The sequence below is a fragment of the Dendrobates tinctorius genome, unplaced genomic scaffold (assembly GCF_039654945.1).
Source record: "Dendrobates tinctorius isolate UK_male_01 unplaced genomic scaffold, ASM3965494v1 ptg000341l, whole genome shotgun sequence".
Lineage (NCBI taxonomy): Eukaryota > Metazoa > Chordata > Amphibia > Anura > Dendrobatidae > Dendrobates > Dendrobates tinctorius.
Genome location: NW_027362007.1, coordinates 1,144,445 through 1,168,492, shown reverse-complemented (window position 1 = coordinate 1,168,492; position 24,048 = coordinate 1,144,445). Strand labels below are relative to the sequence as shown.

Sequence of the window (24,048 nt, the reverse complement as noted above, 5' to 3'; positions counted from 1 at the left end):
CAGGCAGATTGGAGACAACATAGAAACTGCAGACATGGAGCTGAGAAACCTAGAAATCCTAAATACCATAGAAGCCATAGGCAGCCAGGAGACGTCCTGGAAACCACCAATCATGCAGCAGAAGTCCTAGAAAACCGGTAACAGGGAGCAGACAGAACTCAAAAGTGTTGTGAATTTATTTTCCCCTTCACCATTGAGGTCTGATGAACTCCCTCTTCTGGTGAAGGAAGGTAGTGAGGCTGATTACCAAGCACCTGAGCAGGATGATGATGACTGGGTGACTGGAATTCCTGACTGGATATAAGGCAGCCAACGCCCTTCTGCCTTGCTGGTGATTTCTCAGAGGGATTCTAGGAGACCAGTCTGATTCCTGCTCCTCAAAAGCTAAGTTTTCTGGTCTGCTTTTTGCATTTGTGTTTTGGTTTTGTTTTGCCTTGTTTTTCTGGATTTCTGCCATCCCCTGCTGGGGTGAGCTGAATTTCTTTTTGCTCTGTCTTCAGAAAATACCTGAGTACTGATATAGTCTTTTTGAAGCCTAGCGTCTTCAGGGCTTTTTTCCCTATCAGTCTGTTGGCTCTTGTTTTGATAGGGTTTTGGCGGATTGCAGACAGCAGCTTTTCTATCCTGTCCTATTTAGTTAGCTTGGGCCCCATCATTTGCTCAGCCTATCTTTCTATCTGTGTGAGTGTTTTTTCATCTTGCTTCACCGTCATTATATGTTGGGGGCTGCCTATTGCTTTGGGGTCTGCTCTGGGGCAGTTTAGATTTCCCTTTCTGTCTTTAGGCTATTTAGTTCTCCGGCTGTGATCGAGGGGTCTAGGGCACCGTAGGAACCCCCCACGGCTACTGCTAGTTGTTGATAGGTTCAGGGGTCTGCAATCCGATAGCTGCCAACTTCTCTGGTTTTCTGGACTTAGCTTGTATTTCTGTTTTTGCCTCCTACGGTGACTCATTCATAACACAAGAGTATCTAGAAAGTCTGAAAACCATGGAAGCCGCATACAGATAGGAGACATCCTGGAGAATCTAGCCAGCTTGTGTATCTTCAGAGGCCTTATATGTGAAGGTTTTCTATTTTTATCTATAGAAGGGAACCAGAACAATGGTTCCCCACTGGCAGTTCCCTTTAGTCAGGATTGCCCCCTTTGGTACCAGATCTAGAAGCAAAAATATAGTCATTTACCAATCCTGAAGCTTCACATCACTCCAGGAACATGTAGGACTCTCTCAGAATAAAAAGGAGATGAGAAGTTTCTTTTGTTATTTTCTTATCCTTTTTGTTCGAACCAAAATCAAATCAGTCGGTGAATTCGAATGAATCTACCAAAAAGGAATTTCTGAAGATTTGACTCTGTCCATTGCTTCTGGAATTTGTATCTTTATATATTTTAGTCCTTTTTTCCTGGAAAGGAAGCAATGTTTTATGGATACAATGTATCTGTGTATGTGACCTCTTCCGTACTGGAGACTGACTGTTTACATGTCACATTTCCTTCTCGTCAGTTCACAGGACCAAAATAATTCCAAGGATTAAATAAAAATAATCCCGTATATAAAGACCTTGGAAGAGAAGAGGTGGCAGGTTTTTAGTTTGGGTTGTTTATTTTTGGATAAAAATTTATGGACACCATTAATTAATGTGGTAACACATTGACCCAGAGGAATCCCTCACACATCATCTACAGGATGTCAAACTCAAATAACTAAAGGGACAAAATGAAAAAGTTTTATTAAGTACCCGGCCAACCTTGATATTTATTAAACAAAATTCTACATTTGGGGAAGAGTTTCCCTGTCAACAAACCTAATGATAAAACTTTTCATATGGAAACAAACAAAGGGCTTACCCCACGAACAAAGTACATTTTCATAACAGTAATAGATCTTAGACTAAAAGTAGCACACAATCAACAATTGGGCATACTGGAATAATATAACGTTATGTAAGAGCAGTAACAAACGTATAGCCCAATGGCCTAATATAAATATGTAATACCAAAGGGTAAAGCACATTGAATTAATAAATAATACAGATAATAAAGTATGATACCAACAAAAGTGCCCCCCAACCACCGTATGATACCCCCACAGTACTGTTCATATGCACAGTATGATGACCCTACTGTACCCTCCAGACCTTCACACAGTATAATGGGCCCCACATACTCCTCCATACAAAATAATGGGCCCCACATAGTCCTCCATACAGTTTAATGGGCGCCACATAGTGCTCCATATAGTATAATGGGCCCCACATAGTGCTCCATACAGTATAATGGGCCCCACATAGTCCTACATACAAAATAATGGGCCCCACATAGTTCTCCATACAGAATAATGGGCCCCACATAGTCCTCCATACAGAATAATGGGCCCCACATAGTCCTCCATACAAAATAATGGGCCACACATAGTCCTCCATACAGTATAATGGGCCCCACATAGTCCTCCATAGAAAATAATGGGCCGCACATAGTCATCCATACAGTATAATGGGCACCACATTGTCCTACATACAAAATAATGGGCCCCACATAGTCCTCCATACAAAATAATGGGCCCCACATAGTCCTTTATAAAGTATAAGGCGCCCCACAACGTCCAACATACAGAATAATGGTCACCACATAGTCCTCCATACAGAATAATGGGCCCCATATAGTTCTCTATACAGTACAATAGGCTCCATGTAGTCCTCCACACACTATAAAAGTCCCCAGCATCGAGGGCCAAATATAATCACCCTGAGGGCCAGATTTGCATATACAGTACAGCAGAGGGGAGTGGCCAGTACTGAACAGCTGAGACAATCCAGAAGCATCAAATGACTAGATTAACCCTTGCACTGCCAGCAAGCAAAAAACTGCACTGCTTAATGCGATGCTGAAGTACAACTAACCAGTTCAGGATTGTGTGACACCAAACATCACAATTTTCTGGCTCTTCTCTGTTGCAGCATCCCCGTGACAATAATAAAGCAATGTGATAAGAAGGCATGAATATAATGAGTTTTGGGAGTCAACAGTTCCTTCCGTCGGTACCATTATATATTTCATATAGATCATGGAGCTTTTTCTGTGTGCACATCCTCATCCTCTCCTATTTGGTTTCTCCTTCCTTCAACTCCCCTATACTCAAAACCAGCAGCAGCATGGATGACATTGTAAAACAATACTATTATTATTATTTAACTCTAAAGCTGAATTCATAGTTGTACTGTTTACATCTATGAATTCAGCTTTAGAGTTAAATAAAATACTAGAAGCAACATCAGCATCTATGAAATTATACAGCATTGCTGAGGAGTGTAAAACTTACTGGAAAGCAACAAAACCATGGAGTACATTAAACAGCAGTACTGAGCAGTGCTGCTATGAATCTAGCTCTGGAGATAAATAAAACACTAAGGCTGTGTGCACGCGCTGCGGATTCCGCTGCGTTTCCGCAGCGGTTTTGGCCGCTGCGGACACGCAGCAGTTTTAGCTGCGGTGTACAGTACCATTCATTTGAATGGAAAAACAAAAAACGCTGTGCCGACGCTGCGGAAAAAACCGCGCGGATTTGCTGCGGTTTTGAATCCGCAGAAAGAATTGCATGTCAATTCTTTCTGCGGAAACCGCTGCGGGTTCCTATCTCCACCATTGTGGAGATAGTGAATCCGCAGGACCAAACCGCAGGCAAAACCACAGATAATCCGCAGGTCTTTGGACCTGCGGATTATCTGTGGTTTTTGCAAAATCCGTGCGGATTAATCCGCAGCGGAATCCGCAGCGTGTGCACACAGCCTTACTGGAAAATAGCCTAAAGGACATTATGCAGTAGTGCTAAGCACTGCAGCTGTGAATCCAGCACTTCAATGAGAAAGAGCACTTAATAGAAACCAGCAGCAGCATGGAGGATATAGTACATCAGTACTGAGCTCTGTATCTGTTCATCCAGCTCTATGTGAGATAAAACACTGAATAGAAGAAACCGCACCATTTAGGTCATTATTCTACAGCGCTGAGCAGTGTAGTTATGAATCCCCTCTTTAGTCTGAGGCAGTTTATAGTCTGAGCCTTCACTGAGCTGACAATCCATGTTGTTTCAGCATAAGTGGAGAAAGAAGCAGATTTCTCTGGAAAGATGTTTCACAAAGTTGATTATATTCATTATATATTGATGTATACAAAGTCTTTTGAAATTATAGAGACAATTTAACAGGTAACTTTCACTGTGACTAAAAGCGAGGGTCCATCCATAATGATAATTTCAGAATCGATGTCCAGGAAATCGAACAACCCATGCGTCAAGATCTTCAGTGTGTCACAAACTGCATGTCTGTATAGAAGGATTCACACAGGATTATGCAAAAGCGGTAAACTTTGCTATTACCTTCAGGTGCCCTTGAAATATATGGTAAATTGTATTGGAAAAAGAATATCTCAGCTGAATTTCCAAAAACAAAAGTTTTCACACAAAGAAAAAGTTGAGTTTGTTTCCAATAACAACAGAGAAGTAAAGTAACGGCAACATCCAGGACTCATTAAGAGACGATCACACGTATCCTGGCTCCGCTCCCTCACAAAGGAACCTCGGCTTGTAATCAACGCGCTGGTCTGAGGAAAAACGCAGAATAAAGTTCATCAGGAAAAAAAGCAAAAATTGTTCTAGAAGCCTCAGAATTAAGAGCAGATGGAGAACTGAATGAGAAAAGATGTCGCCCAGGTATCGAAGGGCGTGAGATCTGCCAAAAAAGAGATGAAATGATCTCCACAATGTGCAGAGTACGCACCGATGAAGAATTGTACCCGAGCCAAAATATAGACACAAAGTGTTACATGGATCAGTAGAAAGAGAGAGCAAAGAGAAAGATAACTCTAATGCAAATGGTGATAGATAGGTAATAGATAGATGAGAATAGATGGATAGATAATAGATGGATAGATGATAGATAGATAGAGAATAGATAGATAGGTAGATGATAGATAATAGATAGATAGGTAGATAGATAGATGAGAATAGATGGATAGATAATAGATGGATAGATGATAGATAGATAGAGAATAGATAGATAGGTAGATGATAGATAATAGATAGATAGGTAGATAGATGATGATAGATAGATGAGAATAGATAGATAATAGATAGATAGGTAGATGATAGATAGATGATAGATAATAGATAGATGATAGATAGATAATAGATAGATAGAAGATAGATAGAAGATAGATAATAGATAGATAATAGATGATAGATAATAGATAGGTAGATGATAGAGACATAGATAGATGATAGATAATAGATAGATCGATAGATGATAGATGATAGATATATAGATAATAGATGATAGATAATATATAGATAACAGATAAATAGATAGATAATACATAGATAGATACAGTCATTGCCGAAAGTGTTGCAACCCTAGAAATTGTTCTTAAAAATGAAGTATTTCTCCCAGATTATTATTGCAATTCCGCATGTTTATTGCCTTTGTGTGTATTCTAATGTATAGAAGAAAACGGATGGCACTCACCGATAAAAAGTCACTTTTTATTCCAACAATTAAAACATAGGGTGACCCGTAGAAGCGCTACTGCAGTGCGAAACGGACATTGTCTCCTCCACTCCTGCTCCCATCCTCCCGACTCCTATGTTTTAATTGTTGGAATAAAAAGTGACTTTATCGGTGAGTGCCATCCGTTTCCTTCTATATATTGGAATCTATTGTGGCTGTTTTCTTGGAGAGGCACCCTGATTCATGGAGCATAAACTGCTGAACGCATATATGCAGTTCAATTGAATGACACCGGTGTTGAGAATTGGATTCCTCACAGTGCAGACTCTTGCTTCTTTGATGTCCTTTGTGTGTACTGGAACAACAAAAAAACTGAGGAAAGAAAGGCAAATTGGACATAATTTCACACAAAACCCCAAAGATAGGCTGGAGAAAATTCTTATAGCCTTCTCCTGCTTTGTGGGTCTCCACCATTTTCATTCTCAGAGTTTTAGGCAAAAATGAACAGTGAAGTTTGGCGTCTGTACCCAACACCTATTCTTAGGGCAAGGACACCGAACACGGACTTCACCAGGAAGTCCATGTTACTGTTTGGGTTCAGCCCCCTGAATACCGGGTGTTTGTTGCACTGCCTCTCCATTACTAACATGTGAGCTTGATGTCACCAGGCAAAACATCAACCCCACAATTATGAACCCCACTTTCTACCACTACAGGACAAGTGGGAAGAGCAAGGCAAAGCACCAGAATTGGTGCATCTACTAGATGTGCCTTTTCTGGGTGTCTGTGGACTGCTATTTTTAGGCTGGGGGTGGGTGGGTTAATATCCATGGCCCCTTACCAGTCTGAGAATACCAGCCTCCAGCTGTCTGCTTTAGCTTGGCTGATCGTCAAAAATGGGGAGACCCCACACTGGTTTTAAAATTTTTTAGTTAAATAATTAAAAAATATGGAGTTCTTGATAACTAACAGTGCTATCTCTGACAGTGGAGGGTTGCAGCCCCCAGCTGTCAGTTTTCCCTGGCTGGTTATCAAAAGTACAGGGGAACCCACGCTGTTTTATGTTTAAATTATTTATTCAGAGCTCAGGCGCAGGCTGATAAATACTCCCATCAGCAGCTCCTGCTCTCTCTGTTATTAGCAGCAGCAGACGTAGTCTGATGGGAGTAGTCGTCCCATCAGCTAACCCCAGTAACTAGAGGTAAACTTTTTACCTCTGATCACAGCTGAGCGCTCTTGCTGTCATTTGACAGTTTGGGAACTGCGGCTGTCTGACCGGCGGTGATGATTTTACTGCCGATCAGAAGTGGTGTTTGCCACGCTGTCATGCACATAACAGTGTGGCAAACACTAGATGTTTGAAGTAAATGGGGACCGGATTTGGGTTCAGGTTCAGGTCTGGGTACTGTTCTGGAACCCGAACCTGAACCTGAACTTCTTTTAACTGTTTGGCTGAACCCGAACATCCAGGGGTCCGCCCATCTCTACTAGGCAGCTGATTTAAATGCTTTAAAGAGCCCATAGCTGCTGTTTTTTGGCTAGAGGAGGCCGGGTTTTTATAAAGCTGGGAAATTTGCATCACCGGACCTTTCCTAACGATGATAGTGAACAAGTCATAACACTAACAGGCTAATTAAGGTCTGAAACCTTGGTCACAGCTATTTGAACACAGAAATCTCCAGGAGTGCCTAAACTTTTACATGCCACTTTGTATTATTGACCCAATATATATTATAGTTTGTTACATACGCAGGTTGTCGCATTGTCACATTTCCTTCCTGTGTGTGTGTAGAAGGCCACATCACAATATACAATCTGCCTATAACGTCCCGCGCTCTGATGTCGGATCCATTGCACGCAAATTCACAGAAAATTCAGGGTCGCTTCAAGAGCTCAGTCAGGAACGAGATGTTTTTGGCTTGGTGCTCAGACTGAGGAGGAGAACACTCCCATCGTCCGCTGGCTGCGCACACGGGATCTTGTGGTGCTAATTTATCTATTATTAGGTGATGTGACACAAGGGCTTAGAAGGTAAAGGCAAATAGCTGCTTATCCCGAAATGCAGCATCAATCAGAACAGAGATGTAACCTGTTCAATGCTACAAAGAAGAAATAAGTGAAAAGGCATCGATGCTGCAAAATTGTATCAAACCCAGAACGGAACATGGACACAGATCTGGGTATTACTAAGAAGCTGTATACACAGCATAAAGGATAACTCCCATCATTAGGATTTATCACCCATCATGAGACCGGACTCTGAAGAGCGCGGTGAGCGGGATCCGCTGGGCCCAATCATCCTCTATGGGACTGACAGAAATAAGCAAATCCAGAGCTGAGCTTCTCTAATAAACACATGAAGAGAGTGGAGTGGTGGTGTGTAAGTCCACTCCCTGCTCCATTCAGAGGGGGCCTGCAGAACCCCGTTCTCAGGATCATCGGTGGTACCAACATGATCAGCAAGAGAGATGATAACATACAGTTGTTGCTCAAAAGTTTACATACCCCGGCAGAATTTTTGCTTCTTGGCCTTTTTTCAGAGAATATAAATGATAAAACTTTTTCTCCGCTCATGGTTAGTGGTTGGGTGAAGTCATTTATTGTCAGACTACTGTGTTTTCTCTTTTTAAATCATAATGGCAACCCAAAACATCCAAATGACCCTGATCAAAGTTCACATACCCTGGTGATTTTGTCCTGATAACATGCACAGAAGTTGACACAAATGGGTTTGAATGGCTACTAAAGGTAACATCCTCACCGGTGACCTGTTATTATTATTATACATTTTTATAGCACCATTTAATCCATGGCGCTTTACATGTTAAAAGGGGCAAATATAGACAAAAACAATAAATATGAGCAATACAAGGCACACACAAGTACAGAAGGAGAGAGGACCCTGTCCGCAAGGGCTCACGGTCTACAGGGGATGGATGAGGATATACTAGGAGAGGGTAGAGCTGGTCGTGCGGCGGTTCAGTAGATTGAGGATCACTGCAGGTTGTAGGCTTGTCGGAACAGGTGGGTCTTCAGGTTCTTTTTGAAGTAACCTGTTTGCTTGTAATCAGTGTGTGTGCATAAAAGCTGAGTGAGTTTCTGGGATCCAGACAGACTCTTGCATCTTTCATCCAGCCACTGACGTTTCTGGATTGTGAGTCATGGGGAAAGCAAAAGAATTGTCAATGGATCTACGGGAAAATGTAGTTGAACTGTATAAAACAGGAAAGGGATACAAAAAGATATCCAAGGAATTGATAATGCCAGTCAGCAGCGTTCAAACTGTGATTAACAAATGGAAAATCAGGGGCTCTGTAAAAACAAATCCACGATCAGGTAGACCAATAAAAATGTCATCCACAACTGCCAGGAAAATTGTTCGGGATGCAAAGAAAAACCCACAAATAACATCAGCTGAAATCCTGGACTCTCTGAAAACTAAAAGTATGGCTGGTTCAAGATGCACAATAAGGAGGCACTTGAAGAAAAATGGACTGCATGGTCGAGACACCAGAAGAAAGCCATTACTGCACAAATGCCACAAAGTATCTCACCAACAATATGCAAAACAACACAGAGACAAAGCCTCAAAACTTCTGGAACAAGGTGATTTGGAGTAATGAGACCAAAGTTGAACTTTTTGACCACAACCATAATCGTTACATTTGGAGAGAGGTCAATAAGGCCTATGATGAAAGGAACACCATTCCTACTGTAATACACGGAGGTGGATCGCTGATATTTTGGGGATGTGTGTGCTACAAAGGCACAGGAAACTTGGTCAAAGTTGAAGGAAAGATGAATTCAGCACATTATCAGCAAATACTGGAGGTAAATTTGCAATCATCAGCCCAGAAGCTGCGCATGGGACGTACTTGGACATTCCAACATGATAATGATCAAAAACACAAGGCCAAATCGACCTGTCATTGGCTTCAGCAGAACAGAGGGAAGGTTCTGGAGTGGCAATCTCAGTCTCCTGACCTCAATATCATTGAGCCACTCTGGGGAGATCTCAAGCGTGCAGTTCATGCCAGAAAGCCCAGGAATTTACAGGAACTGGAGGCTTTTTGCCAAGAAGAGTGGGCAGCTTTACCATCTGAGAAAATAAAGAACTTCATCCACAACTACCACAAAAGACTTCAAGCTGTCATTGATGTTAGAGGGGACAATACACATTATTAAGAAATGGGGTATGTGAACTTTTGATCAGGGTCATTTGGAGGTTTTGGGTTATCATTATGATTCAAAAAGAGAAAACACAGTAGTTTGACAATAAATGGCTTCAGTCAATCACTAACCATGAGTGGAGAAAAAGTTTTGGTGTTATCATTCATATTCTCTGAGAAAAGGCCACGAAAGCAAAAATTCTGCCGGGGTATGTAAACTTTTCAGCACAACTGTACATAAAATTCTGTATTATACTCCAGAGCTGCACTCACTATTCTGCTGGTGCAGTCACTGTGTACATACATTACTGATCCTGAGTTACATCCTGTATTATACTCCAGAGCTGCACTCACTATTCTGCAGATCAGTTAAAGCTCCTTTAGTGTAGAGGGACCTGTATTTTTCTACTATACTATGATTGTATAGTGTGTTGTGTAATGATGCAGCAATATACATATGATTGGAGCAAGCACTGAATAAACCAGAAATGTTTGGAAAATTTATCGATGAAGTTGAAGAATTGTGAGCGCAGCTCAGGCATACAGCATACAGTATAATTCAGCTTGTGAATTTATGAGTGTTTGCTCCCCTGCAGACACTGCTTTGGGGTGACAACTGCCCAGTCGTGGCATCTTGGACAGTACGGAGCTGTGACGTCCCTCGCACTTTTCCCGATTCTTCTTCAGAAACAAAATGTTCCTGATGAATCTGATGAACCTTAATGCAGAAGATGTTGGATATTTGGATACAGGAGTTTCCTTTTGGACTCCAACTGCTCCTAGAAATCTACAATATTTGATACAGAGTAATCCAGGAAAACATGCGGCACACAGTACACTATGGTATAACTCCGAATAATAAGAGAGATTCCAGTCTTTACAGAGTTAATGCCGCCAAAAATCTGCAGGTTCTGCCAGTAACCGAAGGTCACCGCTGCAAAGATGATGATTCCGGTAATAACCAATAACTAAAGCAGAAGTCTGACATCGGCCAAGAATGAGCCCAGAATCCATCATCGCTTATCACTATGCTGTCATCGAGATTGTAAAGTCACATCTGCACCAAATAAGTCACCAACCTAGAAAACTGATCGACCGACAGCACTGCAACGGGACGAGAAGAGTAATAAAACTGTGAGATACTTATATCAAGCGCGAACGAGAGGAAATAAAGGAGAAACTATAGATACGTTTTATTCAGACGCTGATTCCATAAACGACATTTTCGGCAAGATTTATCATTATTATAATCCGCCATGGGCAGGAAACAACTCCTGTACAGCGACTCCGCGCAGAATTCTAATTTGTGTTAATAGGTTAATGTACAGTGATGCTGCCCCTAATTACTAGAATATTACACCACCCCCATAAACTGCAGTGCAAGCGGCTCTCACTGGGTCACTGACTCCTGTTTTTCACAGCAGAAAGCCGGCTCTGTCTCCATTCATTCACCAGCGACCCCTCATTAGCTTCCAAGTATACTGAAGGTCTTTTTCAGTTCCATTCTTTTTCTTCCTTCTTTCACGTATGACTGTATGAACATGTCCTTAGCCCTGTGCGTCACACTCGGTGTGCTCTATGTTGTGTTGTTCATATTTTGGGTTGTATAGTTGAGGGTGTAGTTAAAGACACTCAGCCTACAATGAGTGGGGGAGCCACTGCGTAATTATAGACTGCCAAACTCCGTGATCAGGCAGGGACAAATCAGGGTAAAGTTAGGGATTTGCTAGTCTGTATAGGAACGTGTAGTGTCCAGGTTTAATAGCTCCTCTGGATTGTTCATCTCGGTGAAAATGTTAGAGTTTAGCCATACCACTATAATACTGCCCCTATGTACAAGAATATAACTACTATAATACTGCCCCTATGTACAAGAATATAACTACTATAATACTGCTCCTATTTACAAGAATATAACTACTATAATACTGCCCCTATGTACAAGAATATAACTACTATAATACTGCCCCCTATGTACAAGAATATAAACTACTATAATACTGCTCCCTATGTACAAGAATATAACTACTATAATACTGCTCCTATGTACAAGAATATAACTACTATAATACTGTTCCCTATGTACAAGAATATAACTACTATAATACTGCTCTAATGTACAAGAATATAACTACTATAATACTGCTCCTATGTACAAGAATATAACTACTATAATACTGCTCCTATGTACAAGAATATAACTACTATAATACTGCCCCTATGTACAAGAATATAACTACTATAATACTGCCCCTATGTACAAGAATATAACTACTATAATACTGCCCCTATGTACAAGAATATATCTATTATAATATTGCCGCCATATGTACAACAATATAACTACTATAATACTGCTCCTATGTACAAGAATATAACTACTATAATACTGCTCCCTATGTACAAGAATATAACTACTATAATACTGCTCCTATGTACAAGAATATAACTACTATAATACTGCTCCTATGTACAAGAATATAACTACTATAATACTGCCCCATATGTAAAGGAATATAGCTACTATAATACTGCTCCTATATACAAGAATATAACTATCATAATACTGCCCCCTATGTAAAGGAATATAACGACTATAATACTGCTCCTATATACAAGAATATAGTTACTATAATACTGCCTCTATGTGCAAGAATATATCTACTATAATACTGCTCCTATGTACAAGAATATAACTACTATAATACTGCTCCTATGTACAAGAATATAACTACTATAATACTGCTCCTATGTACAAGAATATAACTACTATAATACTGCTCCCTATGTGCAAGAAAATAACTACTATAATACTGCTCCTATGTACAAGAATATAACTACTATAATACTGCTCCTTATGTACAAGAATATAACTACTATAATACTGCCCCCTATGTACAAGAATATAACTACTATAATACTGCTCCTATGTACAAGAATATAACTACTATAATACTGCCCCTATGTACAAGAATATAACTACTATAATACTGCTCCTATGTACAAGAATATAACTACTATAATACTGCTCCTATGTACAAGAATATAACTACTATAATACTGCTCCTATGTACAAGAATATAACTACTATAATACTGCCCCCTATGTAATAAAAAAAATTAAAAAAACCTAAAAGTTCAAATCACCCCCCTTTCGCCCCAATCAAAATAGAACAGTAAAAAAAAATCCCACATACACATAATAGGTATCGCCGCGTACAGAATTGCCTGATCTATCCACAAAAAAAAAGCATTAACCTGATCACTAAGCGGCGTAGCGAGAAAAAAATTCAAAACACCAGAATTGCGTTTTTTTGGTCACCAAGACATTGCATTAAAATGCAATAACGGGCGATCAAAAGAACGCATCTGCACAAAAGTGTTATCATTAAAAATGTCAGTATGGCACGGAAAAAATAAGCCCTCACCCGACCCCAGATCATGAAAAATGGAGACGCAACGGGTCTCGGAAATTGCGCAAATTTTTTTTTTTTTTTTAGCAAACTTTGGAATTTTTTTTCACCACTTAGATAAAAAAAGGACATAGACATGTTTGGTGTCTATGAACTCGTAATGATCTGGAGAATCATAACGGTAGGTCAGATTTAGCATCTAGTGAACCTAACAAAAAAGCCAAGCAAAAAACAAGTGTGGGATTGCACTTTTTTTTTGCAATTTCACCGCACTTGGAATTTTTTTCCTGTTTTCGAGTACACGATATGGTAAAACCAATGGTGTCATTTAAAAGTACAACTCGTCCCGCAAAAAATAAGCCCTGACATGGCCATGTAAACGGAAAAATAAAAAAGTTATGGCTCTGGAAAGAAGGGGAGGGAAAAATGAAAATGTAAAACCAAAAATATCCCTGGTCGTTAAGGGGTTAATTGTGTCTCTTCACCTATTTGTGACGCGCGCTTTGTTTATTATACGCTGACGCTTGTGCATTTAATCATCACAGCAAGTGAGCTGTATTTCTTTGAGGGTTAATCGGTCACATGATCGCAAGCGTCCCCTTGATTGGTCTTTCTCATTTATTTGTGACGCGCGCTTTGTCTACTATACGCCAACGCCTGCGCAGTAGCAATATTGCGCTCTCTCTCACTTTCTGTACTCAGGATGCGCGCCTTGTCTCCCGGACACCGACGCTTGCGCAGTTGGCATTCTGTGACGTCACACGCCGCTGCTGTGAGCTGTCAGCCATAGCTATGGATCAGTGACTAACCGCTGACTCTCAGGTATATTGGATGTTAACCCTGTCATGGTCAGCAGCGGCGCAGCTGCTCCCTATCTACTAATTATGCAGCCATATATATTGACACAGCTGACTGGCAATCTGTACCCCTGACGAAGCCACCTAGAGTGGCGACACGCGTCGGGTCTCTGGCTCTACCTGCCCCACTTCACTTCTCATGGGTTTTGTATTGTGCTGATTTGTATGTGTGGTTATCATTTGGGGTGGTTATGGAGATTTTCTCTGTCCGCTTAGACCCTCTCTAGCCCCTAATGGTCTGGCTGATCTGGTCCTTGATGTTCTCTATGCCTGATCTTGGGCTGGGTACCTCTACGCATATATGAGGTCTATTTAGTGTGCATTTCTATCTTTTTTGTACACCTCATAGTGATCAGCATCTTCTTGGGTTTATATTATCCCTTGTACTGTTGTTTGTAATTATTGGGTTGGAATTGCATCATTTTTTCATTGTATTTGTATATTATTGGTGTTTCTGACTCATATGCTCTATATTACCTATGTGTGGGCTTACTAATTCTCCTATTGAGAATCCTGTTTACATGGACCTAGGGATATAGGCATCATTCTCAGTGAGGGTGATAGTTGGTAGCAGGTGGGCTGCTCTATTATGAGCTTTGCATTATTTGTGTATGCGTCACATTTGTGACCATTTTTTATGTTTTTAAGAATTTTTGCTGTGTTTAATAAAATTTGTATTATATATGCTATGTTGTCCTATTCAGGGTGATCTCCTGCTCATGGCCTATTTCTTTCTTTCCTTTTTGTCAAACATATGTACAAGAATATAACTACTATAATACTGCTCCTATATACAAGAATATAACTACTATAATACTGCCCCTATGTACAAGAATATAACTACTATAATACTGCTCCCTATGTACAAGAATATAACTACTATAATACTGCTCCTATGTACAAGAATATAACTACTATAATACTGCCCCCTATGTACAAGAATATAACTACTATAATACTGACCCTATGTACAAGAATATAACTACTATAATACTGCTCCTATGTACAAGAATATAACTACTATAATACTGCTCCTATGTACAAGAATATAACTACTATATTACTGCCCCTATGTACAAGAATATAACTACTATAATACTGCCCCTATGTACAAGAATATAACTACTATAATACTGCTCCTACATACAAGAATATAACTACTATAATACTGCCCCTATGTACAAGAATATAACTACTATAATACTGCTCCTACATACAAGAATATAACTACTATAATGCTGCCCTCTATGTACAAGAATATAACTACTATAATACTGCTCCTATGTACAAGAATATAACTACTATAATACTGCCCCCTATGTACAAGAATATAACTACTATAATACTGCCCCTATGTACAAGAATATAACTACTATAATACTGCTCCTATGTACAAGAATATAACTACTATATTACTGCCCCTATGTACAAGAATATAACTACTATAATACTGCCCCTATATACAAGAATATAACTACTATAATGCTGCCCCTATGTACAAGAATATAACTACTATAATACTGCTCCTATGTACAAGAATATAACTACTATAATACTGCCCCCTATGTACAAGAATATAACTACTATAATACTGACCCTATGTACAAGAATATAACTACTATAATACTGCTCCTATGTACAGGAATATAACTACTATAATACTGCCCCTATATACAAGAATATAACTACTATAATACTGCCCCTATATACAAGAATATAACTACTATAATGCTGCCCCTATATACAAGAATATAACTACTATAATACTGCTCCTATGTACAAGAATAAAACTACTATAATACTGCCCTTATGTACAAGAATATAACTACTATAATACTGCTCCCTATGTACAAGAATATAACTACTATAATACTGCTCCTATGTACAAGAATATAACTACTATAATACTGCCCCTATGTACAAGAATATAACTACTATAATACTGCTCCCTATGTACAAGAATATAACTACTATAATACTGCTCCTATGTACAAGAATATAACTACTATAATACTGCCCCCTATGTACAAGAATATAACTACTATAATACTGACCCTATGTACAAGAATATAACTACTATAATACTGCTCCTATGTACAAGAATATAACTACTATAATACTGCTCCTATGTACAAGAATATAACTACTATATTACTGCCCCTATGTACAAGAATATAACTACTATAATACTGCCCCTATATACAAGAATATAACTACTATAATGCTGCCCTCTATGTACAAGAATATAACTACTATAATACTGCTCCTATGTACAAGAATATAACTACTATAATACTGCCCCCTATGTACAAGAATATAACTACTATAATACTGCCCCTATGTACAAGAATATAACTACTATAATACTGCTCCTATGTACAAGAATATAACTACTATATTACTGCCCCTATGTACAAGAATATAACTACTATAATACTGCCCCTATATACAAGAATATAACTACTATAATGCTGCCCCTATGTACAAGAATATAACTACTATAATACTGCTCCTATGTACAAGAATATAACTACTATAATACTGCCCCCTATGTACAAGAATATAACTACTATAATACTGACCCTATGTACAAGAATATAACTACTATAATACTGCTCCTATGTACAGGAATATAACTACTATAATACTGCCCCTATATACAAGAATATAACTACTATAATACTGCCCCTATATACAAGAATATAACTACTATAATGCTGCCCCTATATACAAGAATATAACTACTATAATACTGCTCCTATGTACAAGAATATAACTACTATAATACTTCCCCCTATGTACAAGAATATAACTACTATAATGATCTTTTTATTTAAAAACTGGCAACCATATATTACAAAAATGTTACATTAAAATCTCAAAGCAATAAATAGTAAAGGAGATAAATGTTGTTACATCACTTAAACAATAGCATTAGCAAACATTGACCAATCCCGATACATGGATGTTCCTCCAGTTCACGTTCCCTGGGTTCCCCTTTATATCCTTCTTATATACGGCCTTGAGACTTTCTAGGATCTTGTACCTGACAGTATCACAGGACAGGACTTCCTTATTGATGAGCAGGCAGCACTGCGCACACCACAGATGGTAGATGGTCACATTTATTATATACGGAGAGCTTCTGTCATACACCCTGAGCTCAGGCTGGAAGTCTCCGTACAGCAGCTGACCATACGACTGTCCCACCAGGTGCGGTAACTTTAGGGACAATCACACAGACTCCCATACCTGCATACTGAAGGGGCACTCTAACTGCAGATGGTCCATCGTCTCCAGTATATGGGGGCACTCTTCTCTGGGACAGGATCTGTCTGATACATTCCTGCACTTTAGATTATCTCTAACGTACATCTTACCATGGAGTGCCAGTCACGCTACGTCTCTCATATGAGGGGGAACTCTGGGATCGAGCACGTTTTTTACAGCCCATTTTACATCCAGACTCGGAGCGCCCCTCAGTTGTACCTGGACACTGAAGTGAGATGACAGGACATTCTTATACAGCTCCTTCCTACTGAGCTGCTTGACGTCATCATACAAGATCCTCCATCTGACGACCTTACTTATTATGTGGACACCATACCAAGAAACATTATTCTTTAGTCGTCCTGAGATACTCTTGATGGGGTCCCCTACCGACCACACAGACACAAACTGCTGGATCTGGCTCTTAAACAAACAAGACCATGGCACCTTCTCTGAATTCTTACAAAACGAAAAATTCTTCATGAGAAACAAAAGATTAAATAAGAGCTCCGGACAAGGCATGGCGAAACCACCATCCTTATGAGGGAGATAAACAATGTTTCTCCTGACCACATTCACCCTGTTGCCCCACAAGAAGTGAAGAAGACATTGGTGAGTCTGGGGAGCAATGTATCTGGCAGCGGGAACACCACACTGATATAGAGGAACAGCGGGAGCAGGAATGTCTTCAGCAGGCGGATCTTCTCCAGATATGTCAGCTTCCAGTGTCTCCAGCTCTGCACCTTCCACTCACACACCACCAGCTTCTCCTCCCAATTCACCTTCCCATCATCTACAGCACCAAACACAACTCCCAAAATCTATATGTGATCCTGAACTGTTCTGAAGGGCACAGAGAAGACATCACGGTCACTCCCCAGCCACAACGCCTCGCTCTTCTCCATGTTCACAGAGGAGTTAGATACTTGGGAGAAGGCTGTGATCTCCTGCTGTAGAGCCGCACAGTCACCTCTAGAAGACACCACAACCGACACATCATCCGCATAGGCACAGAACTTTACCTCCTCTACCATACTTTGGAGGTGGCACCTCAGCCCTGTAAAATCTCTATGATCCTGCAGTTTTCTGAGGAAAGGATCCAGACTGAAAACATACAACAATGGGCTGAGAGGACAGCCCTGCCTCACCCCTGACATGATCGCAAAGGGCTCGGCCAAGTGACCATTAATCAGCGGCAGGCTTATAGCTTCCTCATACAGAAATCGCAGCCACTGCACAAACCGCATCGGGAGGCCATACTGTAACAACACCTGATACAGGTAATCATGATGGACTCTATCAAAGGCTTTACTCTGGTCTAAGCCCACAATATACGCCCCCACATGGTGCTGCTTCATGTACGTCACGGCTTCTCTCACCAACAACGAGTCCTCTATCGTCCGACCCTTCACACCACACGTCTGGTTGGCAATGATGAGCTCTCCCGCCACCTCACTCAGCCGATAATACAAGATCTTGGCCAGAATTTTATAATCCGTGTTCAGCAGAGACAATGGACGCCAGTTCTTTATATCTTTTAGATTTCCTTTCTTTGCCAAAAGGACCAGAACAGATTTATACTGGGACGGTAGAAGCTTCCCTGCAGAGAGGCAATCATTATAGACCTGCACCAGGGCTGGAGCTAATAAGTCCCTGAACTCTCTATAAAACTCGCTGGTCAGGCCGTCCAGCCCCGGGCTCTTGTTGGCCTTTAAGGAGTCAATGCTCTTCTTAACCTCCTCCTCAGTTATGGGACCGGCCATACTATCTGCCTGTGTGGGGTCTAGTGTTGGTAGGGACACCTCCTTCAGGTAGGCATTAATGGCTTCCTTATCAATATGAGCCCCTTTATAGAGATCTCTATAATAATCAGCAATGATCTTGTGGACTTTCTCCGGCTCTGACTGCTCCACCCCATTCTCATCCAACAAACCAGTGATTAGCTTCTTACTGACCCTGTTTTTAAAGGCAATGAAAGGATCTGGGTGATGAACGCCCCAATTATCAAACTGTCCTTCCGCCTTGAGAGACTTGAGGCGATCATACTGCAGCTCCCTCATTCGCTGCTTTATATGGCTGACGCTCCATCCATCCACCGCCTCACCACCATTCATCCTGCTATATAGCCGACTCAGTTGCAGTCTCAGGGCAGAGTATCTCATATAATCCATATTACTATGTCTCCTGGCTGCTCGTATAATAAACTGCTTGATGTCACTTTTCATGGTCTCCCACCACTCAGCTGTGTCATCACACATACATTGGGTGGTCCTACGATCGTTATAGAAGGTGGTGAAGGCCTCTCTGAACCGTGGATCTTGGATCACGGAGCTATTCACCTTCCAGTACCCCTTTCCACAGACCACAGCTTGGGCCAGATCCAGCGTCACGCTCACCATGCAATGGTCAGAGAACTCCAGAGGGCTGATCCTGTACTGAGAGCATCTCGCCTCTATATATACACCCGGTCTATTCTGCTGGCATTACCACCCTTATGGTATGTGTATGTCTTACTGGTATGGTGGGAAACATAGGGGTCTACTAGGTGGGCCTGTTGGACTATATTATTAAGAAACGTCTCATCATATCTCAGTTTCTTGTGACTACTGGATCTATCCACATTACAAGACACATTATTAAAATCCCCACACAATATAAACACTTTAGAGGTAAAGCAATATGGCTTCATATGGTCAAACAGTTCCCTCCGCTCTTTTCTTGTCTGCGGAGCATAAATGTTTATTGCTCTATAATGGATGGAGTCCAGTACAAAGTCCAGCATCAGACAGCGGCCCGGACAGATCTCCAGGACTCTGTCCACCTGGACATCCATGGTATTAAAGAGGATTCCCACACCGTCATTCCTCTCCAGCCCGAAGGACCAGAATGATGGACTTAGTCTCTAGTCTCTCTTGGCTGCATACACATGGGCATTACATTTCAGATACGTCTCCTGAAAGAAGAAGACGTCAGATCTCTCATCAGACAATCGCTGGTAGATCGCCTGCCGCCGGCTACCAGTCCTCACACTGTTCACATTAATGGAGCTTAGTCTCAGCCGCATCCTGATCACTTAGACTTTCTGGTCTTCTTTCTCCTTCCACTGCTGTCACCTGCAGTGCCCCATCTCTTTATGGACACGGGAGGGTCAGGATCCACCTCATCAGAGTTATTTTCTATGATGTATGAAGAACCTTGCTCCATTTGTGCCTCTTCTTCTTTGTCTTCTTCTCCCAGTACATTGTAACGTCCTGGACTTATCACCAGCACTGGAGGCTCAGAGGTTTTCTGGACTGTTGTGATTTTCCTGGAGGAATCCACAAAGGCTTTTTTCCTTTTTATGGTCACAAAACCTTCGTCATCCACGCTGGACACTGCGGAAAATCTATCTACTTCTACAGATGTACTGGGCTGAAGCTTGGATGGTTTGGTGACAGGTTTTCTAGACACCTTAGTGACTAGTATTTTAGGTCTTAATTTAGTGGCTGAACATTGCTTGGATCTCACTTTACTGGCTGATGGTGGCTTAGCTCTGGCTGGTGGTACTTTAGGTGTTTCTTCAGTGGCTGGTGGTCCTAATAGTGCAGCATCCATCGATATTATATCAGACTCTGGAGCAGGCTCCCTGTTACTGTGACTTATCTCCTCATCAGTGCCGGCTTCTTGGACAACATCTGCACCTCTTGTGGTTTCTTTTCCCATAATTTCCAAGGAGGTCAGGCCATTATATTTGTTATGCTCTGCATGAGGGCAATCACGAAACGTATGCCCGGGTCCTGAGCACAGGTTACAGATGACGGTTCCTGTGCATTTGTCCTTTGCATGCCCGAACTGTCCACACAATGAGCACATGATACGAGAGCAGTTCATGGCGAGGTGCCTGCCCCCACATCTATGGCACAGACGTGGCTGACCGGGGTAATAGCATATCCCCCTCTCTGAGCCCAGGTAGAAGGAGTGCGGCAGATGTCTGGTTACACCATTCTCCTGTAGTAGCTGGATTTTCACAGAATATCCTCCATTCCATATTTGCTCCTCATCATAGATCTTCTGGGGATGACTTCTCACCATGCACTGCCGGCTCAACCAGTGCTGCAGATCCGCCAGAGCCACCACCTCAGACTGGAACAGGACAGTGGCCGTTATTTCCTGCGGCTTAGACAGCTGGATACAATGGAGATGATCCCAGATCTCATCATCTCTAGTGTCATTATAGATGTTCCAGAACATATCCAGATCACACTGAAGCTTAAAGCTGATGTCATAGATCCTGCTGGATGGAACATGGATCAGTGCGTAGACCTCAGATGCCTTAAACCTCAAAGTCTTTCAGAAGAACTTTTCCAATATAAATTCTGGATGGGATGTTCTCCTCTGGTCCCGTGTACTTTATCCTGACTGCATTCCTCCTCTGAGGTGGAGGGTTCACTAGTCTTGTGACATTGGAGAACAGTCTCCTGAACTGATGTTGGTCAGTAGGAGGATCAGTGCCGGAGGTTTCCCCAGCCGCAGGTGCAGCAGTGCCGGAGCTCTCCCCAGCCGCAGGTGGAGCAGTGCCGGAGCTCTCCCCAGCCGCAGGTGGAGCAGTGCCGGAGCTCTCCCCAGCCGCAGGTGGAGCAGTGCCGGAGCTCTCCCCAGCCGCAGGTGGAGCAGTGCCGGAGCTCTCCCCAGCCGCAGGAGGATCAGTGCCGGAGCTCTCCCCAGCCGCAGGTGGAGCAGTGCCGGAGCTCTCCCCAGCCGCAGGTGGAGCAGTGCCGGAGCTCTCCCCAGCCGCAGGTGGAGCAGTGCTGGAGCTCTCCCCAGCCGCAGGTGGAGCAGTGCTGGAGCTCTCCCCAGCCGCAGGTGGAGCAGTGCTGGAGCTCTCCCCAGCCGCAGGTGGAGCAGTGCTGGAGCTCTCCCCAGCCGCAGGTGGAGCAGTGCTGGAGCTCTCCCCAGCCGCAGGTGGAGCAGTGCTGGAGCTCTCCCCAGCCGCAGGTGGAGCAGTGCTGGAGCTCTCCCCAGCCGCAGGTGGAGCAGTGCTGGAGCTCTCCCCAGCTGCAGGACGATCAGTGCTGGAACTCTCAACAGCCCCATGATCACTGACACGTGTTTGTGCTGAAAAAATGCCCAGATCCACTTCTGATTGTTGCACAATGTGATCTTCATTCATTGACATGGAGGGTTCAGAGTCCATTATAATGTTTGTATCTGTTGCACATTCACTAGCACCAGTGAGCGGGGTCTCACACACAGCACTGAGCGGGGTCTCACACACAGCACTGAGCGGGGTCACTAACTTCATCACTTACAGGAGCTGAGCTCCCTTCATTGCTGCACACAGAGTCCACTGCGGTTAACCCCTCGGTTGCTGACACATTTTCCTCTGCAGCGCTCCCAGCATTGTCTGCTGCCTCAGACCCCTCACATTGTGCGGCTGATATAAGTGCTGCTTTTCTTACAAGACATCCTTGCCCCACACTGTGCACAATTTCAGATTTAATGTCCTTACTAATGGAGTGTTTTCTATTCTCCTTCTGGGCTCTGGCTCCCCTCTTTTTCTCCATAGCCCAAGTTTCCTTTCTGGGCACAGAGTTCACATCTTTGTCCAGGTTTCCTTTCCGAATGTCCAGCTCTCGTCTGCAAACATCCAGGCTCTCACATTTCATCAGTTTTATCTTTGGATCAGTCTCATTCTTAATTTCATCTTGTAATTTGCTGATTTGCATTTCCAGCTTAAAAATGCTTTGCCTTGTAACTTTACCACTCAATCCAGCAACATAACAAGCAGGTTTAGAAGACTCACCAGCCACCATGTCCAGCTTTCCATTACAACCAGGTCCATGCGTCAGGATAGGGGCTTTCCCTGGATCATCAGCCCAGCTTCCCTCCCCTCCACCTGGGTCAGAAGCCATGCCTCCGCCCTGCTGGGAGCTCACAAACACACATCTATCCTCTCCTATGGACAAGAATATAACTACTATAATACTGCCCCTATGTACAAGAATATAACTACTATAATACTGCTCCTATGTACAAGAATATAACTACTATAATACTGCCCCTATATACAAGAATATAACTACTATAATACTGCCCCTATGTATAAGAATATAACTGCTATAATACTGCCCCTATATACAAGAATATAACTACTATAATACTGCCCCCATGTGCAAGAATATAACTACTATAATACTGCTCCTATGTACAAGAATATAACTACTATAATACTGCTCCTATGTACAAGAATATAACTACTATAATACTGCTCCTATGGACAAGAATATAACTACTATAATACTGCTCCTATGGACAAGAATATAACTACTATAATACTGCCCCTATGGACAAGAATATAACTACTATAATACTGCCCCTATATACAAGAATATAACTACTATAATACTGCCCCCATGTGCAAGAATATAACTACTATAATACTGCTCCTATGTACAAGAATATAACTACTATAATACTGCTCCTATGTACAAGAATATAACTACTATAATACTGCTCCTATGTACAAGAATATAACTACTATAATACTGCCCACATGTGCAAGAATATAACTACTATAATACTGCTCCTATGTACAAGAATATAACTACTGTAATACTGCTCCTATGTACAAGAATATAACTACTATAATACTGCCTCATATCTATAGAAATATAACTGCAATTATACTGCTTGTTATGTAGAATTTTCAGTAAGTCTCATTCTAGGCATATGTGATGTGAGATATTAGATTGTGTATGAATGGAGTTCTCACCTTGTGTGAAGTCTTCCCGGTGATGGAGACATTGATAGGCCATCACACGTGTCCTCTGAAGACGTATGCTTTTTTCTTTTGCCTGTTTA

The 24,048-nt window shown here is 41.7% G+C and overlaps 1 long non-coding RNA gene across 1 annotated transcript; it reads right to left on the bottom strand.

Moving 5' to 3' along the window:
* Positions 1-1,704: 1,704 nt before the first annotated feature.
* On the bottom strand, positions 1,705-23,216 carry LOC141074859 (uncharacterized). The gene is made up of 2 exons (XR_012227225.1): positions 22,991-23,216; positions 1,705-4,598 (listed from the first exon to the last, which is right to left on the bottom strand). It is a non-coding gene; the product is annotated as an uncharacterized lncRNA (long non-coding RNA).
* Between the last annotated feature and the right edge of the window lie 832 nt (positions 23,217-24,048).